Source organism: Silene latifolia, chromosome 3, assembly GCF_048544455.1.
Source record: "Silene latifolia isolate original U9 population chromosome 3, ASM4854445v1, whole genome shotgun sequence".
Taxonomy (NCBI): domain Eukaryota; kingdom Viridiplantae; phylum Streptophyta; class Magnoliopsida; order Caryophyllales; family Caryophyllaceae; genus Silene; species Silene latifolia.
In genome coordinates this window covers 133809321-133821990 of record NC_133528.1, presented here as the reverse complement: position 1 = coordinate 133821990, position 12670 = coordinate 133809321, and the positions used below count along the sequence as shown (strand labels likewise).

Genomic DNA, 12670 nt, shown 5'->3' with positions numbered 1-12670 from the left:
CTAGCAAAAGAGGAGGAGGAGGGCAAAGTCGCGTCAACATTGACTTTGAGCCAATTCTGCGGGGGAGGGACCGAGCTGATTGGGTAGCAAGAGGCAGAGGGACGGACAACATAAGGCGGGGAGGGGTGAGAATTACAGTGATTGTCAACAACCCAAGATGATGCTTTAGAGGAAATGACACTAAAGAAGTGAGATCGAGGAACAAGGGAAGAAGAAGAGAACGTGAAATCACATCGTCTTATCGAAAGACGCCAAACGGCAAAAGTGAAAACGGTGGTCCACAAAGAATCTGCGGAAGTACAATTCTATTGAATTCAAACTTGCAGGTTAAAGGAGTAAAAACAATGGTCACAATAAAGTGGGCCTACACCTTAGTAGCAAGACTACAGTGCCAAAGGATGTGGAAAGAGGATTTCTGGAGAGAGGGGCTCATGCACAGATTGCATGAAGAAGAAGGGGGATGGTTCTTTTGAAGAGAGTGATATTGTAGGGGAGGTTGTCCCACCACGACAACCAAATGAATAACTTAATCCTAGGTCGCGTAGACAGGTCCCATAACTGCAATAAATCAATCGATTAGGAGGGAGGACGACAACAGAGGTTAAAGAAGGAGGCATAATAAGATCCTAGAGAAAATTTGTACTTAAGGGCAAGTGAAGTAGTAAGTATGTCGTATCCTCTAGAGGATGAGAGGGGTACAGCAAGGATATAATCAAGGATAGGGGCCCGAAGGATGAATTCAAGATTATCAAGGTTTCACCTCTCACTAGAAATATTGAAGCTACGCTTAGCACCAATAAAAAGAGAGCTAAGAAGGCGGGAGATGATATTCTTAAGGGGATCGAAGTTAGACCAAGTGTCATTCCAGAAGCAAATAGAGGATCCATCATCGATGGTTCAGATAACGTAATTTCTCAAGGTAGTTCAACCAATTCCTACATTCCTCCAAATATGATAACCCAAGAGGAACGAAAAAAGAGAAAGGAGTCAAGTGTTTACTTCTAATGACATGAGAAGCTAAAGATTCTTTGTGAAGTAATAGCCTTCATTCGTGCCAACTTAGTAGCAAACACATTATTAAGAGGCAGAGCAGCTTTGATTTCAAGGCCTCCAAGAGCAAGAAGTTGGGTAACCAAATTCCAATTGGAGAAATGGAGTTTTTTTTAGGAGCGGCCAGACAAGAGGAAGGAACAAACGAGTTTATCAATGTCACCTAATATAGAGGAGGGGAGACGTATCCATTTCATGGTGTGAGAGGGGATGACATTCAAAGTACACTTGATCAAACAGAGTCTACCCTCTCTAAATAGAAAACAGGTTTTGCAGTTATCAAGTTTTGATTGGATGGTATCAATGATGAAGCAATAATCTGATCTCTTTAGCTTATTCTAATTAAGGTGAGAACCAAGCTATGTACTACGATTTTTAGGGGTCTTAGTCCCTAAGGAGGCCTCGAACATGCTGATATCCTCGGCCAGGGTAAGCTTAGAGAAGATACTCTTGCTCTTAAAGCAGTTATTCTTTTGACTCGATGAAGAACAAAAGGAGAGAAGGGTATCTTGGAGGTCACACAAATTCTTTTCGAAAGATCGCCGAAACAGGAGGATGTCATCAATAAAAGGGAGGTGAGAGAAGATGGCTCCACCTTTCCCTAGAGGGAAATGAGTCCAATAATTATTGGAGCTGGATTGGTGAAAGAGTAGAAAGGGACCTTCTATGTAGATAATAAAGATGTAGGGAAAAAGAGGCCGCCTTGCCTAATACCCCTAGACGGGTAAACCTCAGGCGATAACGTCCCATTAAAGATGACATGGGTAAAAGCAGAGGAAATTCAACTCGTAATAAGGGAAATGGTATCAGTATCATTATTGGAGAGAGAAAGCCAAGAAAGGAATAAATCCCATTCGAGGTGATCAAAGACCTTCTCGAGGTCACGCTTAAGGGCGAACCATCCTACCTTGCTTTTTGAAACATGCATAGGGTGAAGGATTTCAGAAACAATGATTAAATTAGTATCCGTACCCCTTTCGGGGATCAAACTACCATGGTTGGAGGACATGATATTGGACATGAAGGGCTTGGGATGGTTAATAATAATTTTTGTAACCATCTTATAAGTTGCGTTATAAAGGCTAATGGCGCATAAGTTAAAGATTGATTGAGGATGAGGGATTTTAGGAATGAGGTATATATAAGTTTTGTTAATGGACTCTAGGAGGCGCCTGTTAATAAATATGGTTTGGATGAATGGGATAATATCAGAATTAACTATGTGCCAACACTTTTTTTAAAACCCGCGTGGAACCCATCAGACCCCGGGGCTTTATTTCAGCCAAAAAAGAAAAGAGCCAAAAAAATCTCTTCCTCAAGGGGGATAGAAAATGAGGTGATAACGGAGAATAGGGAGACATTGGAGATGAGATCAACATCCCTAGAGATAGTATTGCCCACACCATCGACAAGAGAAAGGATATGGTTAAAGCTACAATGGAGGGTCATAGATTTTTAAAAAAAGTAGTGTTCTTATCCCTATCAACCAATTAATTGATGCGGGATCGGTCTTTTCAATACAAATACTCAAAGTTAAGGACATTATTGAGTTGATGAAGAAGGGAGTCATTGAGGCTAAGAAGGAACTGTGAGTTAGGGTGAATACAAAGCTCGTGTTCAATGCTAACAAACCTAGAATTAAGAGAATTCTTATTTTTAACAAGGTTCCCAAAATTCTAAAGAGCCTAGTTATAGAGGACGAAGCTAGGAGAGGCGAGTTTAAAAGTGCCGCAATCATCAAAGGCAAACCATGTCAAGGCGACAGTCGAAAGGAAACTCGAATTATTGGCCTATAAGGACTCAAACTTAAAGGATTTGGGTTGGGGTTTGAAAATGAGGGAAGACCTAAGAAGGTTACGACAATGGTCAAATGATAGACGAGTGATATGGTAGTTGTGCGAGTTAGGGAAATGGCCAACCCACGGTTGATTAACCCAGACCTGTTCAAGGCGCTCTAGAATAAGGCTGGAATGTCGTATATTAGTCCATATAAATTTCTGGCCAGAAAAACCAATGACAATCAGGTTACAAGAATCCATAATCAACTTAAAAAGTGTGACTTTATTCCACTTATTACCACAACCCCCAATTTTTCTGAGACACAAGTAACATCATTAACGTCACCGACACAAACCCACGGATTACTAAGGTTTTGGGAGAGGGTATAAAGTTGATTCCAGAGGTCCAATCGGTACCTAGACTTAGGTTGGCATAAATAGCAGATAAAAAAGAAAAATGGAGCTCTTAGAAGTTACCTGAGCCACCACATTGATAATTTGATCACCTTTGTTGACAAGAGTAACAATAACATCTCTTGCATTCCACATGATGATGATACCACCAATGTCCCCAACTGGATCCAAAACATCACATGAGTCAAATGAGAGTCTGTGCACAATGGGAGTCTGTGCACACGTGACACGACATCCCATGAAATTTAGGACACCGGACACGTTATATAAATTTAATAAAATATATATTTTATAGTTGTAAACATTCGATTTTCTTTTTATAAAAGTATTTGATATTAAATTTAAATAACTAAAGGAAAAACTTGTCTATGATTATAACTCATTTTCATTTTTCATCAAAATCCATCTTCTAATCACGCTATTTCAACAACTCATATCTCGTCTAAAGAACATCATTGACCCCAAATGATACCCAAATATTTTGGACATGCGTCGGACACGACCCAAATACCATGGATACGCGTCTGACACGTGCCCAAATAAATGTTGAAAGTTAGACACTGCTTTATAGGCGTTCGACACGTTTTGGCGTGTGTCCGAGGAGTGTCGGTGTCCGACACGGTGTCGGACACAGAACGACTGATTAAGAGAAGTGTCTGTGCTACCTAGAATCAGGGTTGAATTGGGGTTTATCCATCACTCGGCCTCACTTTATCTCTCTTCTCTCACATCTCTCTTCATGTTTGTTTTCTATCTTGAATTGTTTATATTTACTTGTCCATTTTTTCTACTTACAATTCCATCATTACAAGTACTGTACCAAGAGTTCAATAAAAATCGTTATATATATGCAATTACCTTATGTAGTACTTACATTTAACACATCCTTTAATCTTAATCTCAATAACTATCTTATATGTATAATTGTATATACTCCGCTCTAATAATACAAGTCCTACTAACTATGTTATATGTATAAATGTATATATACTGCACTCTAATAATATAAGACCTACTAACCAAATGATGATGTTGTTGTTATATTTTTGCTTAATCTTATGTAATTTTTTGAAAAAAAAAAACTAGGATGATCCAATTACATGGGTGAGCACACATAGGTGGCATCACAAGTTTTGTGATACTAAACAAGATCCTCATAGTCCCCTTGAAGGATTTTGGTTCAGCCACATCAACTGGCTCTTTGATAACACAAGTATCCTTAAAAAGGTAATAAATTATCGTACCTTCCCTAATCTATATGATTTTATTACAAAGTCCATACTTTTATTTTGTTGTTTTCACTAATTGTGTTAATGTTAGCGTCTCGTATCTAAATATACCATCTTAAGTTAGTTAGATAAAAATACAAAATCATACTTATTTTTAGAGTCCAACCCGTAGTGGGGTGTCTTGGAGGGTACTCCAAAAATATTCCTAAAATATGTTAGAGCATATTACGATACCCATAATATACTCTTATCTAATATAATTATTCTCCTAATAATTAATACCACATTTGTGTAAAATGGCATGTTAAACTATTAGCCACAATACAACCTAGTTTCCGAGCTTGTTATAAACTTGGCTTGAGATTATCTCGGGTTTCTTTGGCAACGATGATGCATTGAAATAGATTAAGAAACCAATTTAGTACAAATCATGAGAGCTTGGGTTTGTGAGTAGAGGGGTTCCAAAACCCAAAACCCAAATCAAAAATACATAATACGTTTACACAACAAGGAGTATAGAGAGTGTTTTTGCGGTTGAAAAACGGGATTTCAAGAAATAGAGAATGCTGATTGACTTTCATAAAATAGATGAATAGGTAAGTTAAGCGAAACGCGGAACGTGGGGAGCAGTCTATGAAGCCCTTTGAGTTTACAGATAATGTAGGCCGTGGAACGATACTCAGCCTGTGCTGAAGATTTTGAAAAAAGTTTTTTCTTCTTTCATTTTCAAAGAAGAAATAGGATAATTACCGAGAAAAATAATATATGCATTGATCACAATACGCTAGGAGTTGTAAATACCCATTGAAAAAAAAAAGTAAAATACCTTAACCCGAACTTGATTTTAAATATCAAACCACCTAAAGAGCCGCACCCCAGCATTGATCTTCTTTTGGAGCATGGATAAAATTGAGCACAAATATGAACACAATATTTTAATTCGGGCGAGTAATTGTGAGGCAGATAAAACTGACTGTAGGAGCATTAAGAAATTATGCTAATAATTACTCCCTCCGTCCCGGTCATTTGTTGTCCTTTTCCATTTTGGGATGTCTCAGTCATTTTTTGTCCTTTATATTTTAGGAATGCATTTGATGAACACTTTACTCATTCACACTTAATTTGGTACACATGTCATTTAGTAATTGACTCTCTCCTCTTTTCTTGATCTTTGTGTCAAAACAAAAGGACAACAAATGACCGGGACTGAGGGAGTATATGCTAAATTCTATAGCCAATAGTGTGCACAATGACAAAACGCTAAGCTAGATGTGCACTTACTCTCCCACCATATTTATCTCCGGTTAATGGATAAGTCGTACCTTTTTAACAAAAGAAGGTGGGAATCAAAAGGTGTTGAAATTACCTAACTTATCCCTCCTCTGTATGTTAAGAAATTACCGGGCCTCTTCAGTTTCTGGTAGCGCGGTCAAGTCTGACCCGATCCGAATCTGAGCAAACCAAACTCGATAGGACCTGAAAATATTGCGACGCAAAACCGACTCGACCCGATGATGACTCATAACCCGATTAAGTGTGACCCGAAACTGAACCAGACTTGACCCGAGATGATCTGTGACCCAAGTCAACCCATTTATGTACTGACCTGACCCTGTCCAACCCAACTATTAACCCGTTTTGATTGATAACCCGAAAGTAACCCGAAAGCTGACTCGAAAGTTGACCTGACTCGAAAGATAGCCCGAAAATAAAACAACAATTAAATCATTGACAAGAAAAAAAAAGTAATTTAAAAAAAAAATCCATCATTTTTGTACCTCTTGTTCCTTTTTTTCTCACCACTTAATAATTTTTTTTTTTATTTTTTTCCGACTTTTTGTAAATAAATCGTTATTATTAAAACCATGCGTGAAAATCAACAATAAAAAAAATAGTAAAATAAACTAACATTACAGTTGAATTTAAAACTTGGGGCCAAAATAAAATATTTGAAATATTTGAAAGTTAGACTTGGAGTTAAGACGAATTTTCAATTTTGACGTGGTTTCCAGACGAATTTTCAATTTTTGATTTGGCTCCAATGCTTGAAATTCAATTCCCTACCTTGGTGCCAACTTTGAAAATTCAAATTTCGGTTTTTTGAAACTCAAATACGTCTAAACTGGATAATTAAATGTGAAAATATTATGTTTTATTACTCAAAATTTAAACTTTATATTTTTAAACTACTGTTTTAATGTTTTTGGAATATGGTTATTCACCAAAACAAATAAATAGTCGACAAAAGTATTTGTTCTTGGTCATACATTACTAATTACATAATCTCACATTGAAATCTCTAACTATGAACAACAAGGTTCATGCAAAGAACTATTTCGATATTATTAAACGTTACATTCTAAAACTGTTTCTGACTAGGGATGGCAATGAATCGAGTTGGATCAGGTTTTGCAAGATCCAAACCCGATCCACTTACTTATTGGATCACCGATCCATATCCAAACCCGATCCATATCAAAAATATTGAAATCCATACCCGATCCATTATACCCCCTCCACATTTTAATGTTCTTCCCATTTCTCCATTTTATGTGAGTAGTATATAATGAAATGGGAAGAACATAGAAATGTGGAGGGAATACCTTTTTCAAATCCATATCGGTTCCAAATCCATACCCGATCCACCATATAGTCAAAAACTGGATCCAAAACTTGCTTTTGCCATATAAAAAATTCCTTTAATATGACAAATTTGAAATTTCAAGCTTAATAAAGCCTAAATTTTCAAAAAAAATTGAATGGATCGGGTCCATCGATTTGGTTCGAGTTTTCCAGTGGTGGGTTTGAATATAGGTATTTAAATAGTGGATTGGGTATGGGTTTTCAAAAGTTGTATTTGGATCGAACATTTTCCTTTGGTTTAGTTCGGTTTCAGTTCGGTGTGGGCCACTATTCCCATCCCTACTTCTGACTTGTATGCTCTACACAACCTTGCAAGACGACTTATTAACAATCCTCAATACTAATGTAACACCCCATTTATTCAGGAGCCTTTAGCTAGGCCTCCCAAGTAAATAGGAGTATTACCATCTTAGTTGCTTGAGGTAGTAAATATAAAAGACAAACAGATACAAAAGTAATTTAAAATAAATAATATTTAAATGAATAACTCAAGAGGTTCTATTAAAAACTCAACTGAACTGTTTAAGATAACTTGAATTACAAAGCAGCGGAAATATAAATAAAGTTCTTAAGACACTAAGTGATAGCTATATTCCAGAAGTCATCTCGTCCCAAGCTCCCTGATGCAGGAGCAGAGTCGAAGAAGGAAGCAAATGAGGTCTTACTTAGTTGGAACATTTTTCTCATCCAAGAAAGACTTAAAATGAGGCTCGCATCAAATAATGAAGCTAATTTAGGACGGAAATTAAGAAGCTTGGACAACAATAAGCTAAATTGTATCAATCAGATCAACTAGCTAACACGAAATCCTAGACCGTGTAGGAGCATCCGTGAAAGAGAAGGCACAGTTTCCTAGTCCTAAACCGTGTTGGATTACCTATTAGTTTATTTTACTGTTTTTGAATAAAATTAGGAAACTCTGCATTTCCTAATTCTAGTTTTATTTAGCTTCTTCAAATCTGATTTTTAGTAGTTAATTATTAAAATAAGTTTCCTAGTTAGTTTAGGAAGAATTAGATAGAAGGAATTAGAGTTATAGTCAGATTGTTGACTTCAAGTAGGACTATAAATAAGGACCGGTTGTGACTTTATTTTTAAGATTACAATCAGATTTCAATAAATTTTACAATTAAGTAATGTTTTAAATCGAGTAGTTTAAAGAAAATAGTTTTTATATGAAGCTGATCATTTTATTATATTTTTCTAATAGTATAAAGGTTCTTTTTTCTTTTTTTTTTCAATCAAAACTACTTTCATAAATAGTGAATCGATTTTTCATCAGAAAATGTCTAGATATACACAAATCTTCTGTACAGATTGTGAATTCTAGAATTTTAAGGGCTTAATTTAAGAGAATTAGCTTAATTGTATCCCAAAACATCTATACAATAAGAATACAAAAATAGGCTTAATTCTAATATGAAGTATTTAGGTGTGAAAATTTAGATTTTTTTTTAATCTCTTAGTAGATAGGGGATGTGGTTGAGCTAGGAAGTTTTATACGTTGTTAAATAGTAAACGCTATTGGCCTTCTTTAATATTAAAAATAACCGAGTTGAGTATACTGTAGCAATTACAAATCTAATTTGTAAATGAGATACATTATAATCGTGTATTCCGTGGCACTCCCTCCATTTTGTTTATACACGATATACGTGTATTCCATGATACTATTAATCCTTGTCATTTAATTTGTCAATTTAGCTTTTCAATGATGTTTTTCCTCCAATTACAAGTAATCATACAATGTTTTAGAATCTAAAGTTAATATATACGGTCAAAATAAGACTTGATACAAATATACATGTTTTTTGTTTTCCATTTTCAAGAGGTATTTATTATGCTAAACTACTACGGTAACATCTTCAATAATTTTTTTATTTCTAGTAAAAAAAAACCTCGAACAACATATTAAATTAAACCAAATGCATGGAGAGAATATTAGATTTTTATAATTCACATTGTATTACAAAATAAAATGACTCTTGTTTATCCTTATGTATGACTAATTTTTCAGTGTGGAGAAACAAACAATGTAGAAGATTTGGAGAGGCAACCATTTTTACAGGTTTTTGAAGAGTACAACCTTGTTGCATTCATTTGGCCTTGGATTACTCTTGTATGCTCTAGGAGGATTTCCTTATCTTGTGTGGGGGATGGTGAGTTCCACTTTAAGAACTTGTCCATATTCCGTCTTTTTCTATAATCTAACGTTTAACTTATTTTTGTTAAAGTTCTAAATATTTAATCTTGGATATTTTAAAAGTTTAACTTATAATACTCCTTATGAAATTAAATTTTATTTGTTCAATTATTTGTTTACTTTATTTATTCTTTATAACATGTATTTTAATCAACGAAAAAAATTATAACACCGGGTGAATTGTCATACATGTACTTTTTTTTTTGGTTTATCAGTCAATAATTATTTACTTTTGATTTTGGTAACTTTTGGTTGAAAAAAACATATGTGCAAGTGGGTAAAATCCTCTAACTCCATACTTTTATTATATCACACTCTATTCCAATCCATTGATTCAAATGATCCCTAAGAGATTAAGCATTTTCAATTGGTTTCCCTCTCAATGCATTTACCTATATATAAGGAAACAAATAAGATATTTTTCATTAAAATATTATCATTTCATTAAAATATAATCATATACATAAATTATAATATTTTCATCAAACTCAAAATTATGATTTTATAAGTTAAATAAAACAAAATGGTATAAAAATATAAAATATAATTGCTAAATCTTTCATTAATGCAATTTATTACTTTAGATAAGGACTTGAGTAGTTGACACCTATTTACTATCACAAATTCTCATTATCCGTCTATACTTATAGACGGACACTATCCGTCTATACTTATAGACGGATACCATTTTCCCTCATAAAATACCCATTTGCCATAAAGTGGGAAGCACATGGGGTGCCCCATCTTGTCTCCCCTACCCATTTTACTAGAGGTCTTTATCCGTCTGTTCGCCCCACCCGTCTATACCAAGACCTATTGATTTACTATTACCTTCACGACAAAAAAAAGTATTAAAATAACTAAAGAAATTTTTTAACATGAAATCATTGATTTGTTTAATGGTAAATTTTTTTTTTAAAATAAATATTTCATAACTTTACTCAATTCACTTTGATTTGTTTTCCATTTCAATTTTTTTTTGTTACATATCAAAATATAATGGGATGAAATATTAAAATTTAATGAGGTATCGATTTAAAATCTATAAGTTGTACCCTAAAAAATAAAAACTATATGTATACCGCCTAGATCTATAACATTAATATAAACAATTGATCTATTTTGCCAAAATTAATAGATAATTATTAACAGGGAAGAAAGAAAATAAAACAAAATCACAAAATAATATTTTCAATATTTGTATACTATATAATATGAGAAAATATGGTTAAGATATTGCCCGAGAGATTCCAAAGTCAAATATAAATGTATAGTGAAATCAGATGGTAATAGATTTTGGTTTCACACCGATTTTATGTCCTCATTAAATCATTTGCGTTACAATCATGCAGGGTGTAAGAACTACATGTCTTTATCATTGCACATTTTTCGTGAATTCTGTGTGTCATATTTGGGGAAAACAAGCTTGGAATACGGGTGATTTGTCTAAAAATAATTGGTATGTGTTCAATTTTTCAATAGCAGTTTATTTATTAAAGATGTTAATAAGAGAAGGATTTCCAAGAATAATGCTTTAGGTATGGTAATTGTAAGTTCATATTTCAATTTATGATGATAGATCTTGCAAATCCTTCCCTTATTAGTAAAGAGTACACATTAGAAAAACTCGTGTATAAATAGAGGAAAAAAATATAAATATTGATTTTTTTCTTAAATAGAGCTGAAAACCAAACTAATTATGAAAATAAGACTATCTTCAAACTATTTACATAAAATGAGTTCACAACATCATTTATTTATGTTTTGGTACGTTAAGTAATCAATCGCTACTTTACACAACGATGGGTTCTCATAATATCTTTTTAGGATTTCAAACTAGTTGTTATTTAAGATAAGCGGCTTGTTCGAAAATCATACTAATCAATGTCTCAAACATTGACTAGCTTTAAACAATCAGCCGAATGTTGTGTGCCAGGGCTTATGTCCACACACCAATACAACTTGTACAAAGTGACAGATATAGAACACTTTAGACCAACACAAACCAATGCCAATTCAACACATAGAAACGTAAATATGATAGCAAGATTCATTCACAAGTGTTATATATGTGTCATGTGACTCTTTGAGTCGCAGTAGGATATGTGGGAGTTTGATTAAAGATGGAAGTTTGATTTGTTTTAGGAAAACTCAGTTTAGGAAATTGTATAGGTTTTATATTAGTCTTATTTCTTAATCTTGATAGGTTTTTTAATTTATTTTAATGTGGAATAACACTAGGGGTTGTTTGGTTGCCCATGGAAAAATATGGGACGTGGAACTTCCCATTTCCCATGAATTAGTAAAAAGTGGAGTTGTATGGTTGCCACTTTTTTTTTTTTTTTTTTTTTTTTTTTTTTTTTTTTTTGTAAAAATGGGTGAAGTCGCAGTTGCCATGGAATTGACTTCCTACAAAAATGTAGGAAGTTGTTTATCAACAAGCCCATTGGTAAGTTGAAGTTTCTGTGAAAGTAAATTCCCACATTGACAACCACACAATTTTGAGAAATTTCCATGAATTGGTTGAGGGAGTTTATTTTCCATGATATTGTATTTCACGTGATCTTGCGATTTCCGCATCAACCAAACAACCCCTAGGTATATATAATAGCCTTTAAGGTAAGAGAAAAATATAGAAAACTTGAAGAGGCAAGTTTGAGAACTCATATTTTGCAACCTGTAATACTCCCTGCATAGTGAAACTTTTCCATGGACGTAGCTGTCATATTGATAATGAACCAAGAAAATTCTTGTGTTCTTTATTTTGTTATTGTTTTTGCATCGTTTCAACAGTTTCCGCCACAACAATTGGTATCAGAGCCCAAGGTCGAGTAGGGCTAAACTCAAGAAGAAGATCGAGTCAAGACTTGAAGGTGACATATACTGTAAGGCGTGGAATCCCTATAGCTCGAGGGACAACTATTATGTTCGCGAAAGGCGACATTGGTCTCACAACGATTAGACATGCCATCCAAGAGAAATCCATCATCAACCCGACGAAATGGTCTGGGGCTTAATGGAGGCAACAAAAAAACAGTTTATGGTAACTCCAAAGGCGATCGGCGGTGGCTTGCTATGGCAATGGATGTAGACCCAGTTCAGGTTATATTGGATGCAGAGAAGTTTGGTACGCAAGTATAACACAAGTGCCATGAATGGACATATAGGCCCCCGGTGAGGCACATGGTGTGTCGGTTAAGAGGAGTTTATCAAGACTTGATGATGATAAGTGTAACAACCCCATTTACCGAGGAGCCTTTAGAAAGACATTACCTAGTAAAGGAGAGTGTTACCATCTCAGTTGCCCGAGGTAGTACTTATAAAATTAACAATAAGGACAATTTAATAAACTT

At 34.5% G+C, this 12670-nt stretch overlaps 1 pseudogene; it reads left to right on the top strand.

Annotated features, from left to right (window-relative positions):
• The window catches only part of LOC141648087 (acyl-CoA C20 Delta5-desaturase-like), a 66802-nt pseudogene that overhangs the window by 13791 nt on the left and 40341 nt on the right, over window positions 1–12670 (top strand).